Source organism: Balaenoptera musculus, chromosome 10, assembly GCF_009873245.2.
Source record: "Balaenoptera musculus isolate JJ_BM4_2016_0621 chromosome 10, mBalMus1.pri.v3, whole genome shotgun sequence".
NCBI lineage: Eukaryota > Metazoa > Chordata > Mammalia > Artiodactyla > Balaenopteridae > Balaenoptera > Balaenoptera musculus.
In genome coordinates, this window is record NC_045794.1 from 37,907,133 (window position 1) to 37,920,299 (window position 13,167).

Below are 13,167 nucleotides of genomic sequence, written 5' to 3' on the forward strand. Positions count from 1 at the left end.
AGCAATGTGGAGGCAAAGGACTGCTTTCTGAACTTTAGTTTTCTGCAGATTATAATTAGTACCATGAATATGTTGTGCAACTCTAAAATTCCATAAAGCGGTACTTATTTCATTCTGCTTGTCTCCTTGAGGGGCTGTTTGAAAAAATGATGGCATTATAATTAATCAGATTAATCTCTGAGTAAAAATAAAGACTGCCTTTTCCAAGAGCTCTTCATCATGCCAGGCAGGGTGTCTGTCCACACACAATGACTCTTTCTGTATAGAGACACTGTTGAGCTCAGAAGGAGCTCCAAGAAGCCTCAGGATGGTTGCCATAGAGACAGCACAATAAACAGGCACACACACCACTCAGTTATTTAAGTCTACTTGAAGGAACACAAAAGAATTCTAAGAAAACAAAGGGACTTCAGAGAAAAACTCAGGATGATTTGTCTGAAAAAAAGTCTGTAATGTTCATTGTAATGATTCTTGATGGGAAAGATGGCATTACCATTGCCTGAGACACAGAAAAGGAAGAGGATTCTGGACAGAAAACATCCTTATCATGAAAGGAGAACCTGAGTGACTGGGGTGTTTGATTGATTTCACTTCCATCAATATCTGAAACCTGCCCAGCGCTGTCCTGGAGGAATTGAGAAAAGTAGAAAGTATGTGTAAGGCCGGGAATTGCTTTAGGCATGACAGTCCCATGAAGCACGCCAAAACTAGGACAGGACGGGACGGATGGCCAAAGGGAACAGAATGGGTCTTTTCTCAAAGAAAAGAAAGAACACTATGAGCTGAAGCAGCAGGGAAAGAGCCTTACTGGGCTAGCAGGTAGCCCTCCTGGTCCCTCCTCTTATAAAACGCACAGTTATTTCTTCAGTGTCGGATCATGATGGGTGATGATGATGGTGACGGAAGAAAAATGTCTTAAAAATGAAAATCTGAGAAAATGGTGCATGTTGGTCCCCATCCCAAGTCATTTAATCATGAGAAATAACTGGATTTTCTTTAACAAAACATTATAATGACACCAAATTCATGGTATGGATCCTAAGGCGGTTTCCTAGTCATTCTCTTTCTTGAACGATTTTAGTAATATTGATTCTTCCCCTTTAAGGTGTTCCTTTCCACCTATTATCTTCTCTGATGGTACTTACCTAACAACTAAATATCAAGTTGGGAGATGGTAATTACATGCCATATCTTATTCTCCTTATTCTTCAAGTTTAACTTGACCTTTTCTTGATGATGCATTTTTCTCCCCTTGAGTACTGGCGTTTGGATGCCACCTAAGCAGGCTGTTATGGATTGTTCCTTGATATGGAACTTCTCATATGAAGGGTTTCAATTTGAAAAGTCAGTCCATCATTTTACTTTTTTAATTAACAACATTTTTACTGATTTAAACAGGTTCTGCGCAGCTCTCTAGACAAAGGCACAGAACACATGTGTATATTACATTACAGGTGACAAGGGCTCCCAGAGGATGTAAATATTATTTTAGGTTCTAGATTTATCTCTATCTTATCTAACTTTCCATTACTGAACAGAGAGTCATAGTGATCTTCCTGCAGAAGATATGTTGTTCTTTATTCAAACTAGGATTTATATATTTGGGGGGAACACCTGTGCATGGTAGGAAGGGTGAATGATCTATCAAGTTTGCTCATTGGTTTTTCATAAAAGATTTCCTCATTTCATTGTTGTTAGAGAATTATTGATGCTGTGGTTTGTTTTTTTTAAGGCAGATCTTTAAGTTGGAGGAATAATTACATTTGCACTTGTCTTTTATGCCTAAGAAATAATTGAAGATGCTTGTGGAATGTTCATATTTCATGTTGCCTGGTTAGATTACCAAGGATACTCAGTTTTCTGGTCTGTGTTTTCTTTTGTTTGTTTTGTTTTGAGAGAAGGAGGTCAGCAGGGCACAGAAAGCCACTTCTCTGAGATTTATACAGGTCCCTTAAAAAAAATTATAGTCTAAAGGCTTGCAGGAAAAAGAGGTCCGAGCAGGGAAAATAAGCAGATTAGTTTCTCAGGAAGAATATATGTTTGGGTGTCTCTTAAATGTTATGATTTTAGGGTAATTTGGTCCCACCATAATCACAATACCACCATATATTTTTCTACATAGTAATACTCCTGTTTAGCTCAGCAAGCTTTGCAGATGTTTGCTGATTCCTGCAGCAGCCAGAGCAGCTACTGAGTCACTTGTCCATAAATCCTTAATGAGCCCTGTCTAGGAGCAGGACACTATGGGCCCATGCAGGAGACATTTTTAGATTAAATCTTAGTTAGTCCTAGTTAAGATCTGGTTAAGAGAGTTAAGCACCATTTTTACAACGTTTAATTACACTGTTCAAATAACCAGCATACATTTGCAAATCCTAAATAAGTGAAATTTGAAATAAACTTACTGTGACTCAATCACTGTGCCACACAACTCATCACATGCAATGCTGTGGTCCTCCGATCTTGGCAGTACCTTGCACAGAAATATTTGTTGATGGTAGCCTGACTGAAGGAAGGTATAAGAAAGGTAACTCCCGGTCCCCGATGCCCTGTGCAATTGATTGCATTATAGTGGGCTTCTGACCATATTCTTCTAATGAACTCTTGGTAGCTATCAAATGAAATGGGCCCAAACTCTGACCACAAATCCATGTTTATGGCTTAGACCAGATGGACTTTCACTCTTTAAGTGTGTGAGCGCAAAGGAGTTAAACAGCAGAACCCAGGGAGACAGGAAGCAGACAATTTTAAGCATAGCTGTTGTCCCTGAAGGGCGATGGGCAGGTCGGGCTTTATTGAACAAGACAGGAAGCATCCAGAGAGAAGGAAGGGCATGAACTTGTACTGAGTGCTGTGGCGGGCACTACTCCAGCTGTTGACATAAACCATTCCTGGGCCTCACGGCAGTCCTGAACAATAGGCACTTCCTGGTAGGAAGGACAAGTCTCAGAAGTAGGTAAGTAGGTAAGTAACTTGCCCAAAGCTTCACGGCACACACGTGGCAGATCCTGGCTTGCAGCTCAGACCTGTGTGCTTGGAAGACCATGCCTTTTCTGTGATGCTCAGCTGTGTCCATTCCTCCTTCTGTGCTGAGGGGACCATTTGAGTTAGGCTATCTAAATTTTAAGAATAAGACTCAGGGACTTCCCTGGCTGTCCAGTGGTTAAGACTCTGTGCTTCCAATGCAGGGGACATGGGTTTGACCCCTGGCTGAGGAACTAAGATCCCACATACCGCACGGCACAGCCAAAAAAAAAAGACTCAGGTCACCTCAAGTAATGAAGAATGTGCTATATCTAGTCTTATAGAAATGAGGAAGCAGTGATCTCAGCCTCATGGTCAAGTCTCAGAGAACCCCAGAAAAGCAGAACACCCAGGTTTCAGGAAGGTTAGAATGGTGTCAGAGCCAGGCTCAAGGGGACTGCAATGAGAAACTCGTCGAGATGCTGAGAACCTTCTGGGAGCTCAGGTGGTGGAGTTTCTGGGTCTTCTGGAACGTGCCCTGCTTACTCTCTGCAGGTTTGCTCCTCTAGACATCTCTGATTCTCTTTCACTCTCAACTGCCTTTCCCACATTTTACTCACAATATTTTCTTAAAGCACCCATGTGCCCATTGATTCTGCTTCCCCTCAAGTTTCAGCTTGCTCATGACTCCTCACGGCCTCTGCTCTACTTCAAGGCCTCTTTCTTTTACATAATCTAAACAACTCTCACTGCAAACTGCCCCCTTTTCTCAGTGTTTCTTAATTCTAACTCCTGAAGGTTAGATGCCTGAAGCCAACTGATCCTTGTTTGGAAAGGCTTTTCGTGCCAGAATATCATGGACAGTGAACCAGCCTCTATGTTTTGACTGCCCTTGAGTTAGGGATTCAGCCTGGTCCAGTGACCCCAGAAGAGTTGTGAGTACACCTAGTTCCTTTAGGAGGGGCTAGGGGCTTGGCTGGCAGGGTGACTGACAAGAATGTAAATGTATCTCCCATCAATATCAGGTCAGCAGCCGTAGGAAAGATCGCACACTTTCAGTGGCACAAGATGCTAGCTTCGTAGAGTAGGGGTCAGGCAGCGTCAGGCAGAGATGGAAAGACTCTCGGGTGGGAATTGAGAGCACTTGGGGAATGAACTGCAGACTGTGAGTCATCAATAAAACATCTGCTGGGAACAGACAGCTTCTTACAAAGGAATCACTAAAGACGGCCGGGATCACTTCTCCCCTTGCTACTGGTTGTTGAGTTTCATGAAAATGTGTACAATCTCATTGAGAGTTGAGACTTTCTCTTATTTCCAACCTTGGTAAAGAATCTGAGACTATGACATTTATCTTGTATTTTTCTCTCTCCAACTTATTTTTTAAAATTATTTTAATTATATAAATAACATACAAAAGTTATGAAAAATTCAAACTTCAAAGGTAAAGCCTTCGCTCTCCTTTTCAAATCTTGCTTCTTCCCCAGAGAGCATTCTGGGTACCTTTCCAGACCTGTTTCTACGTGAATAGAGAGTTCCATTTTATTGTTTTGTATGAATGAACAGCCATATTTAGTACTGTGCAATCTAGAACCATTTAAACCAAAGTAGGTAGGTGAGATATTTCACATCTCAGAAATATCTGCAACCATTTCCCACTCACAAATACTGAATGCCAGCAAAAGCTAAACAATTAAGCAGATAATTCAAAGGCCAAAAGAATCATTTAGTCAAAGTGTAAAAAGGCACACGGATGATATGACCCCTTATCTCAGGAGCAGAGACTCTCCGTCCATGGCTTGGCTCCCGCCTGGTTTGGTGCTGTGAACTCTGTAAACATTTGCCTGATAAATAGCAGCTGAATTGAACCAGTATAGAGGTCAGGGTCAGCTGATGAAAATGGAACTTCCTGGACACAAACAACTATAAAAAGTCACACTAGACGATAATAGGAAAGGGAAGACCTAAATAAACAAATGAAAATTTTATTTGACAGCCCTCCCTCTCCCCACAATTGTTGTTATTTCCATTCCAGCCTCATCAGATAAAATTCTTCAAAGGAGAGTTGAATCAGGAATTTAACCCTACACAGAATTCTCACCAATTTATAATTTAAAACTTCACAAATTTGGAAAAATTAGAAAAGGAAATCCAGAATTTAAAAATTCTCTCTTTTAGAACAAACGTATGGACACCAAGGCGGGAAAGCGGCTGGGGGGTGGGGATGGTGGTGGGATGAACTGAGCGATTGGGATTGACATGCATACACTGATGTGTATAAAATTGATGACTAATAAGGACCTGCTGTATAAAAAAGTAAATTAAATTAAATTAAAAAAATAAAATAAAATAAATAAAAATAAAAAAATAAAAATTCTCTCTTCTAAAGTGCAGTTTATGGAGGGGTGGGGGTGGGAGGGAGGTCCAAGAGGGAGGGGATATAGGTGTACATATAGCTGATTCACTTCATTGTACAGCAGAAACTAACACAACATTGTAAAGCAATTTTACTCCAATAAAAAAAAAATTATGTTGCTAAAAAAAAAAAAAAGGGACTTCCCTCGTGGCACAGTGGTTAAAAATCCACCTGCCAACGCAGGGGACATGGGTTTGAGCCCTGGTCCGGGAAGATCCCACATGCCGCGGAGCAATTAAGCCCATGCGCCACAACTACTGAGCCTGCGCTCTAGAGCCCACAAGCCACAACTACTGAGCCTGTGTGCCACAACTACTGAAGCCCATGCGCCTAGAGCCCGCGCCCCACAAAAAGAGAAGCCACTGCAATGAGAAGCCCGCACACCCCAGTGAAGAGTAGCCCCTGCTCGCTGTAACTAGAGAAACCCCTCACGCAGCAACAAAGACCCAGCACAACCAAAAAATAAATTTAAAAAAGAATAATACTTTACATACTATCTATGTCTTTCCAAGAATAATATAAAAATACTCAATTTCTTTAAAAAAAATTTAAAGAAACAAATAAAGTGCAGTTTAATTACTAATTATAAGTATTCTAATTAAGGTGAGACTTTTAAAATGATCAACAGTCAGGGCATCATTTAGTACTATTTATATATGAACATGTGCTTTTTTTTACATATATATATTCTTTCTCAGATTCTTTTCCCTTATAGGTTATTACAAGATGTTGAGTAGAGTTCCGTGTGCTGTACAGTAGGTCCTTGTTGGTTATCTATTTTATATATGGTAGTGTGTTTAGGAACATGTGCTTTTAATCTGTAACACCTATTTGCTTAATCCAAAATCATTCAAGTATGGATTAAACTTGGACTGTAAACCATGTGGAGGCGAGGATCCCGTTGTTGTATTCCAACACCCCTCCCTTTCCTCCAACATATAGACACAGGGCACTGACTATATCTCATACGTGAACTTGCAATGGATGCATATGGACTGTTGAAAACATGATGAGATCCTGGAGATACAGGGATGAACAAGACAGACACAATAGTTGCTTTTTATAAACAACCAACATTGGGGTGGCTGGTGAAGACAGAAAATAACGTGTAAATGAATAAATAAAAATCATTTCAGATAGTGATCAATGAATGAAGAAAATGTCACAAGCTAAAGGGAGAGAATGCCTGGGGGTGGGTGTATTTTAGTTAGGGTGGGCTGGGAAGTCCTTCCTCCGGGTCCCATTGAAGCGGAGACATGAATGATGAGAAAGAACTAGTCAGGCTAAGACCTACACAGTGCAATTGGAGACACCAAACATATCCACGTGAAGCAATTAGCAAATAATTAGGGGCTACACTATGGGGTGATGACCACGATAACCATGGAGCATCCACAGTCAGAGAGGAGCAAGTGACTCTGGTGTAGGAGAGGAAAAGTTTTCCTGGACCTTATTAGGGTCCTTGGTTGGGTCTGAAAATTAAACTGACAAAGACAGATTAACAGGAGAAAAGTATACAAATGTATTTAATATAAGTTTTATGGGACACGGAGGTCTTCGTAAGGAAATGAAGACCTGAAGAAAGAGTTAGACTTGAGTATTTTAATGCTGGGTTAAAATATTTTTAGTATTTTAAGTATTTTAATGCGCGCGCCATCAGGAAGGACCCTGAGTCAGAGTGATTGGCCAGAGGCAACCCGGAAAATAACCCCATTACCACAAAACCCATCGTGGGGGGTACGATAGGGCAAGGAGTATGAGGTAAGTGTAGTAACTGGGGCAACTTAGCAAGACCTATCTGTTAGGATTCTTCTTGGCATCCTTTTGTCTTGTTTTAGAGACAAGGATGTTCCTTTCCTCCAGGTACAGGGAGGGGATATCTCACATGAGAGGTTTATGACCTGTTTCAGGGAAGCAGGGTGAGGTGAATGTTACTCTGAGCTCAGAATAACATTCCTGTTTCTGCCATTTTCTCAAACTCTTTCAGCTTAAAATATTCAATATACGAAGGAGCCATATTCTGAGGTCCATGTCCTGAACGCCATCACCGGTCTCAGTGTGTCTGTATCTGGTCTGGTGTGTGATCTCAGTCCCGGCATGCAGGTTCAAGTCCCAATCTGAGCTGCATGGTTTCACCTGCTCAAAGTAATAGTAACACACTTGAGTTGTGCAGGGTGTTGCTGGTGGTGCTTGCTTGCAGGGTTTGACAGAGGTGAGAATGCTTCCACTGAAGGTGGAGAGAAGCAAGGGGAGGTAGAACCGTAAGCAGATAGGTTAGCGGGTCCCTGGAGAAAGAGAACCAGGAATGGCTTTCTTGACATAAGAGAAGCCATTTTGGCCTAAGACTTTTTGTGATCTAAGCCTGGCTGCAATGCTTGCCCTTGAAAAGTCTCAGTAATTAATGATCTTAAGGGAACAAAGGAATGCAAGAACAGGAAAAAAAAGGCAGTCAAACAATAGTGTAGTGATAAAGCAGAATCCTAGTTCCTCCTCAAGGGATAGGCATAATAATATATCTTTGAGTTCTGCAGGAACTCAACTCAGATATGTATCAGAGTGTTATGTATATCCCTTTGAAACAGGGGGGAAGGGGGCAGGGCACAACCTTTAAAAGAATGACATAGCCCTTGTGGATACAACATAAACTGGTTAGAATCAACTAGGTCCAAGATAGTGGAAGATTCAACTACCAGTAGACCTTGAGCCTCATTATATGCTCGTTGTAATACATTAGCATATGCTAAATGACACACCCACTGGCCCCATGACAGTTCCAAGGCTGACCATAAAAGGCCAAAAAGTGGGCCGTGGACCAAATCCTGGAAATCCACCCCCCCTTCTCCAAAATAGTTGGAATAATCCTTCCACTCATCAGCATATGAAATTACCCAGCCAATAAAAACTAACCACCCCATATTTCAGGGCCTCTCGCCTGCCTTCTGAGATGGCCCATACTCTGTCTGTGGAGTATATCTCTCCCAAGGCCGTTCTCAACTTTTGAGATGGAATGCATTCTGTGAATGGAATGTGTGTCTCTCTAAACAACTCCACTTCTTACCTATCACTTTGTCTCTCGCTGAATTCTTTCTGCGATGAGACATAAAGAACCTGGGCTTCATTAAGTCCAGAGACTAGGTGTATGATCTCAATTAAAAGACAGTGGGTTCAAGTCCCAGTCTGGGTTCTGGCTGGGTTCGAGTCCCAGCCCGTGGGTTCAAATCCTAATCTGTGTGGTTTCACCTTGAGGAGGAACTCTGTTTTATCACTGAACTATTATTTCTTGCCCCTTTTTCCTTTGTTTCTGCATTCCCTCATGTCCCTAGTTAGTAACTGCTTAAGTCTGCTCTTTAGAACTCAGGAAAGACCTAGGAGACTGAAGTCTTTTTATACAAACAAGAAATGGAGGGCACCTAGGTGCTTTTGTACCCAGGAGGGCCCTGCAGCCTCCTGGGTTTTGTTTCAATTTAAAAGGAAAATAGATGTTCTAGGACTAGGTCACAGAGAGAAAGGCTTCTCCACCTTGGAAAGGACAAAGCATGGGCCTGTGTTCCAGGCTCTGAGGGAGAAATTCTCATTTCCCTTCCCTGTAGGTCTGTGTGGCACCACCTCTCCTTCTACCCTCAGGTTATTCTTGTGTTTCCCGCCTTTCTAGACCGTCAGATCCCAGAGGGCAGGATGCCTTACTGATTCGCCCCTGTGTTCTTCAAGGTGCTGTTAGGGGAATCACTAACTCAAACTGCCCACCCTGGCCAGGCCTTATAGAAACCACTTGCATGAGTTATCTTAAACAGGAGGTACTGGTAAGGAATGCAGAACTAACAAGTTACCACCAACCAGGAGAATTCGGGAAAGGTCAAAAAGAGAGAGGAGACCCCAGTCCATATGTCCTACCCACCTCCCAGAATGCTTCTCGCTGGAATCCAGCTTGGTTGAGTGATGCGCGCGCCATCAGGAAGGACCCGGAGTCAGAGTGATTGGCCAGAGACAACCCAGAAAATAACCCCATTACCGTAAAACCCAAGCCACGTGGCAGAGCAGCCCTCCTGGGTTCCCTGACCCTCCTGCTCTCCCCCCGGGTGCTCCTTCTCAATAAAGTCTCTTGCTTTGTCAGCACATGTGTCTCCTCGGACAATTCATTTCCGAGTGTTAGACAAGAGCTCGCTCTCGGGCCCTGGAAGGGATCCCCCTTCCTGCAAGAGTGCTAGTCTAGTGCCTGTCACAAAGTTAGTTCTTGGTCATTGACTGATTGTCTTTGTATCTGAAATGTACGGGAGAAATGATTCAAAAATAGTTGGCTTTCTCTAACGGGAGTTTTGCTGGCTGGGAAGGTGATGTAGGGTAACTTCTCAGCAGGGTTTGAATTTTGAGTGCTAGGGAAAGAACAGCATGATTGGAAGAGAGGCACATTTTACTCAGATACACTCTGTTATTTTTGTTTTACATTTAAATGAAACATTTGGGTCTACATAAAATTTGGATGACACATTAAGGGCAATTTCCTCAGTGTGATTCAGGTTGAACTGAGGCCTCCTGGAGTACGCTGCTTGTTCTACTGATTGGTTAAGGGCTTTTCCAATGCGGGGTGAGCTCATTTCCCCTTGGAGAACTGAAGAGCAGAGCCTTTCAGGCGCTGCCAAAGTGAACTCTCTCTGCAACAAGTCTGATCCCCTGAGCTGAAGCTCTTGAGTTCTCTTCTTCACTACACAGGAAGCAAAGAGATGTCAGCGGCCCTGTGTAGTGAAGAATTAACCTCCATCACAAGAGGTCTGACCTTTGTCCCCAGCTGCTGGGAGGTGATCTCTGTTGTCTTTCTTCTCCTGGGACAGTAGATAGTCTGACAATGTGATTTAGGGTAGGGCAGGCCACGCCAGAAAGACCAACCACAGAACTCAGGGCCGAGGCTTTGAGTCTCCCGGGATCAGGGACCTGAACACTGAGATCGACCACGTGGGCAATTGATCAATCACGTCTATGTAATGGACCTCAGTAAAAACCAAACACCTGAGCTTCCCTGGTTGGCAATACTCTGTGCATATTGTCACATGTTGATGTCACAGTGCCTCTGATATTTTACGTTCATTTGCTCATACTAAGTCTGTGAAATCTGGTGTGTATTTTGTGCTTACAGCACATCTCACTTTGGACTCGCTGCATTTCAAGTGCTCAGAAGCCACCTGTGGTTCCCATACCAGACAGTGTAGCCCCAGATCTCATCCCTTCTTCCCTATCCAAGGACATCACTCGTTCCCTGAATCTCCTACACGGATCGATTTTCATCTCACCTGGATCACTCCCTTTTTCATATAAATATGCTGTTAGTTTTCCCATTTTAAAATAGCTCTCTCATGACCTCACTTATTTTTCCATAAACCCTATTTTGACTGCTCTTTTTTAAAGCAAAATGACATTGTTTTGCTACTTGTCTTGTTTACAATCATTGTTTACAATTTCTTTCCCACATTCTCCCCTAAATCCACTCCAAATCAGGCTTTATCTGCCAAAACTCCAGCAAAACTCTCTTTATTAGATTTTCCAAATGACCACTGTATTAATCAGTTCAATGCTAATTTCCAATTTTTTGTCTTCCTTGATTTAGCTGAATCAAGTCTAAAAAGACTATTCAACTTGAGGATACCACACTCATGCTTTTCTTCCTACTGCGTTGGTCACTTTCCTTACCTGGTTCCTCTTCATCTTCTCAAACTGAATATTGAGGGTCCCAGGGCTCAGTATTTGGTCCTCTTCTCCAGCCTATTTATATCATTTTACTTGAAATTGAATTTCATGGCTCTAAATATTATCCATATGGTCTCTACACACAAATGTATATCTCCAGTCCAGGTATTTTCCCTAAACTTCACTCATGTTTTCACCTGCCTGCTTATGTTAGTTTCTTAGGGCTACCCTAGCAAATTACCACAAACTGGGTGGCATAAAACTGAAATTTATTTTCTCACAGTTCAGAGGCCAGACATCTGAAATCAAGGTGTCAGCAGGGTTGGTTCCTTCTGGAGGCGTTGAGGGAGAAGCTGTTCCATGTCTCTCCCAAGACATCTGGTAGTTGCAGGCAATCCTTGGCATATCTTAGTTTATGGACACATCACTCCAGTCTCTGCTTCTGTCCTCACATTGCATCCTCCCTTGTGTGTCCCTGTGTGTTCACATGGCCTTCTTATAAGGACACCGGTCACTGGATTTAGAACTCATCCTAAACCAGTATGATTAATTTAATCTAAATAATTAAACCTGCAAAGGTCCTATTTCCAAATTAGGCCATATTCTGAGGTTCGGAGTGGAAATGATTTTGCTATTCAGTCCAGTATACTACTCAACATTGTCATTTAATATCAAATGGGCATCTAATTTAAGATGTCAAAAACTGAACTAATCTTATCCATCCCTCCTCCACCTATACTCTTCTTCATCTCAGTTGATAAAAAATCCATTCTTCCATTGGAATCCTACCTTGACCATATATCCAAAATCTGTCCACTTGCTACCATTTCCACTGTTAACTGTGGTCCGGGCCAACATCACATCTTACCAGGATTATTGTAATAGCCTCTTAACAGGTCACTCTGCTTCTAATCTTGTCTCCCTACAGTCTACTTTCAGAAGAACAGCTAGAGTGACCTTGTCAAAACCCAACTTAGATCATGAACCTTCCAATGGCTCCCATTTTATTCAGAGTAAATGTCAGAGTCCTTACAATGTCACACAAGAGACCCCCTACCTCTCTGACCACATCTCTGGTTAATCTCCCACATTCTCACTCTCCTCCAGCCATGGTGGACTCCATGCTGTTCCTTGAACACTCCAGGCACCCTCTGACCTCAGAGCCTTTGCACATGCTGTTCCCTTCATCTAGAATGTTCTTCCCCCAAATATCTACATGGCTTATTCATGGTCTCCTTTAAGCATCTTCTTCAAATGTCACCTCTTCAAATGAGTTCTACTCTGATCACCTTGTTTATAATTACAAGCCCCCACCTCTCAGCCCTTGTCCCGATACTATTGGTTTCCATAACCCCACTCTGGTTTTTTCCCCATGGTCCTTATTACCTTCTAATACATCATATAATATACTTATTGATTATGTTTTTTGTCTACTACTCCTACAAGTAAGATCCATGAGGGCAGGAAGTATTGTCCGTTTTGTTTTCTGATGTATACCTAGAACAGTGTCTCACATATTAGTTGCTCAATATTTATTAAATAAATGAAAGAGAATAATTAGGTGAATGAGAAATGAATGAGGAACTACTTTCTAGGCACAGAAAAGATTAAAAGGAATCACAAAGTAGGGAATTCTACATTTTACTACATACAAATATAAAACTTTATCATGTATAATAGAACACAAAGATAGGCTACTATACTATATATTTTAGAAAAAACCTCATATCTCTCCCAAAGTAAGACCTTTTAAAATTTTAGAATACGTGAGTACTTATAATAAAAATTCAAACTTTAAGTCATTTTTTCCAATTCTAGAAAAAAAGAGTTGAGGTGATTATACTCACTTTTGCTGAAGGCTGTCTACATAGCTTTATGTTTTCTCCACAGTACTGATATAAATTAGGATTTAGTTATGGGACTTTTACACACTTTTAATTTTCTATCCATGCTTGTTTATCCAAATTCCTATTGGCCCTTTGATTTAAATTTTTATTTTAAACACTTTTTTAAGGAGATGAAACCTAAAAATGTAGGAAAGACATTTTGAGACCCTAGGGGCAGGACAAGAATAAAGATGCAGATGTAAAGAATGGACTTGAGGACACGGG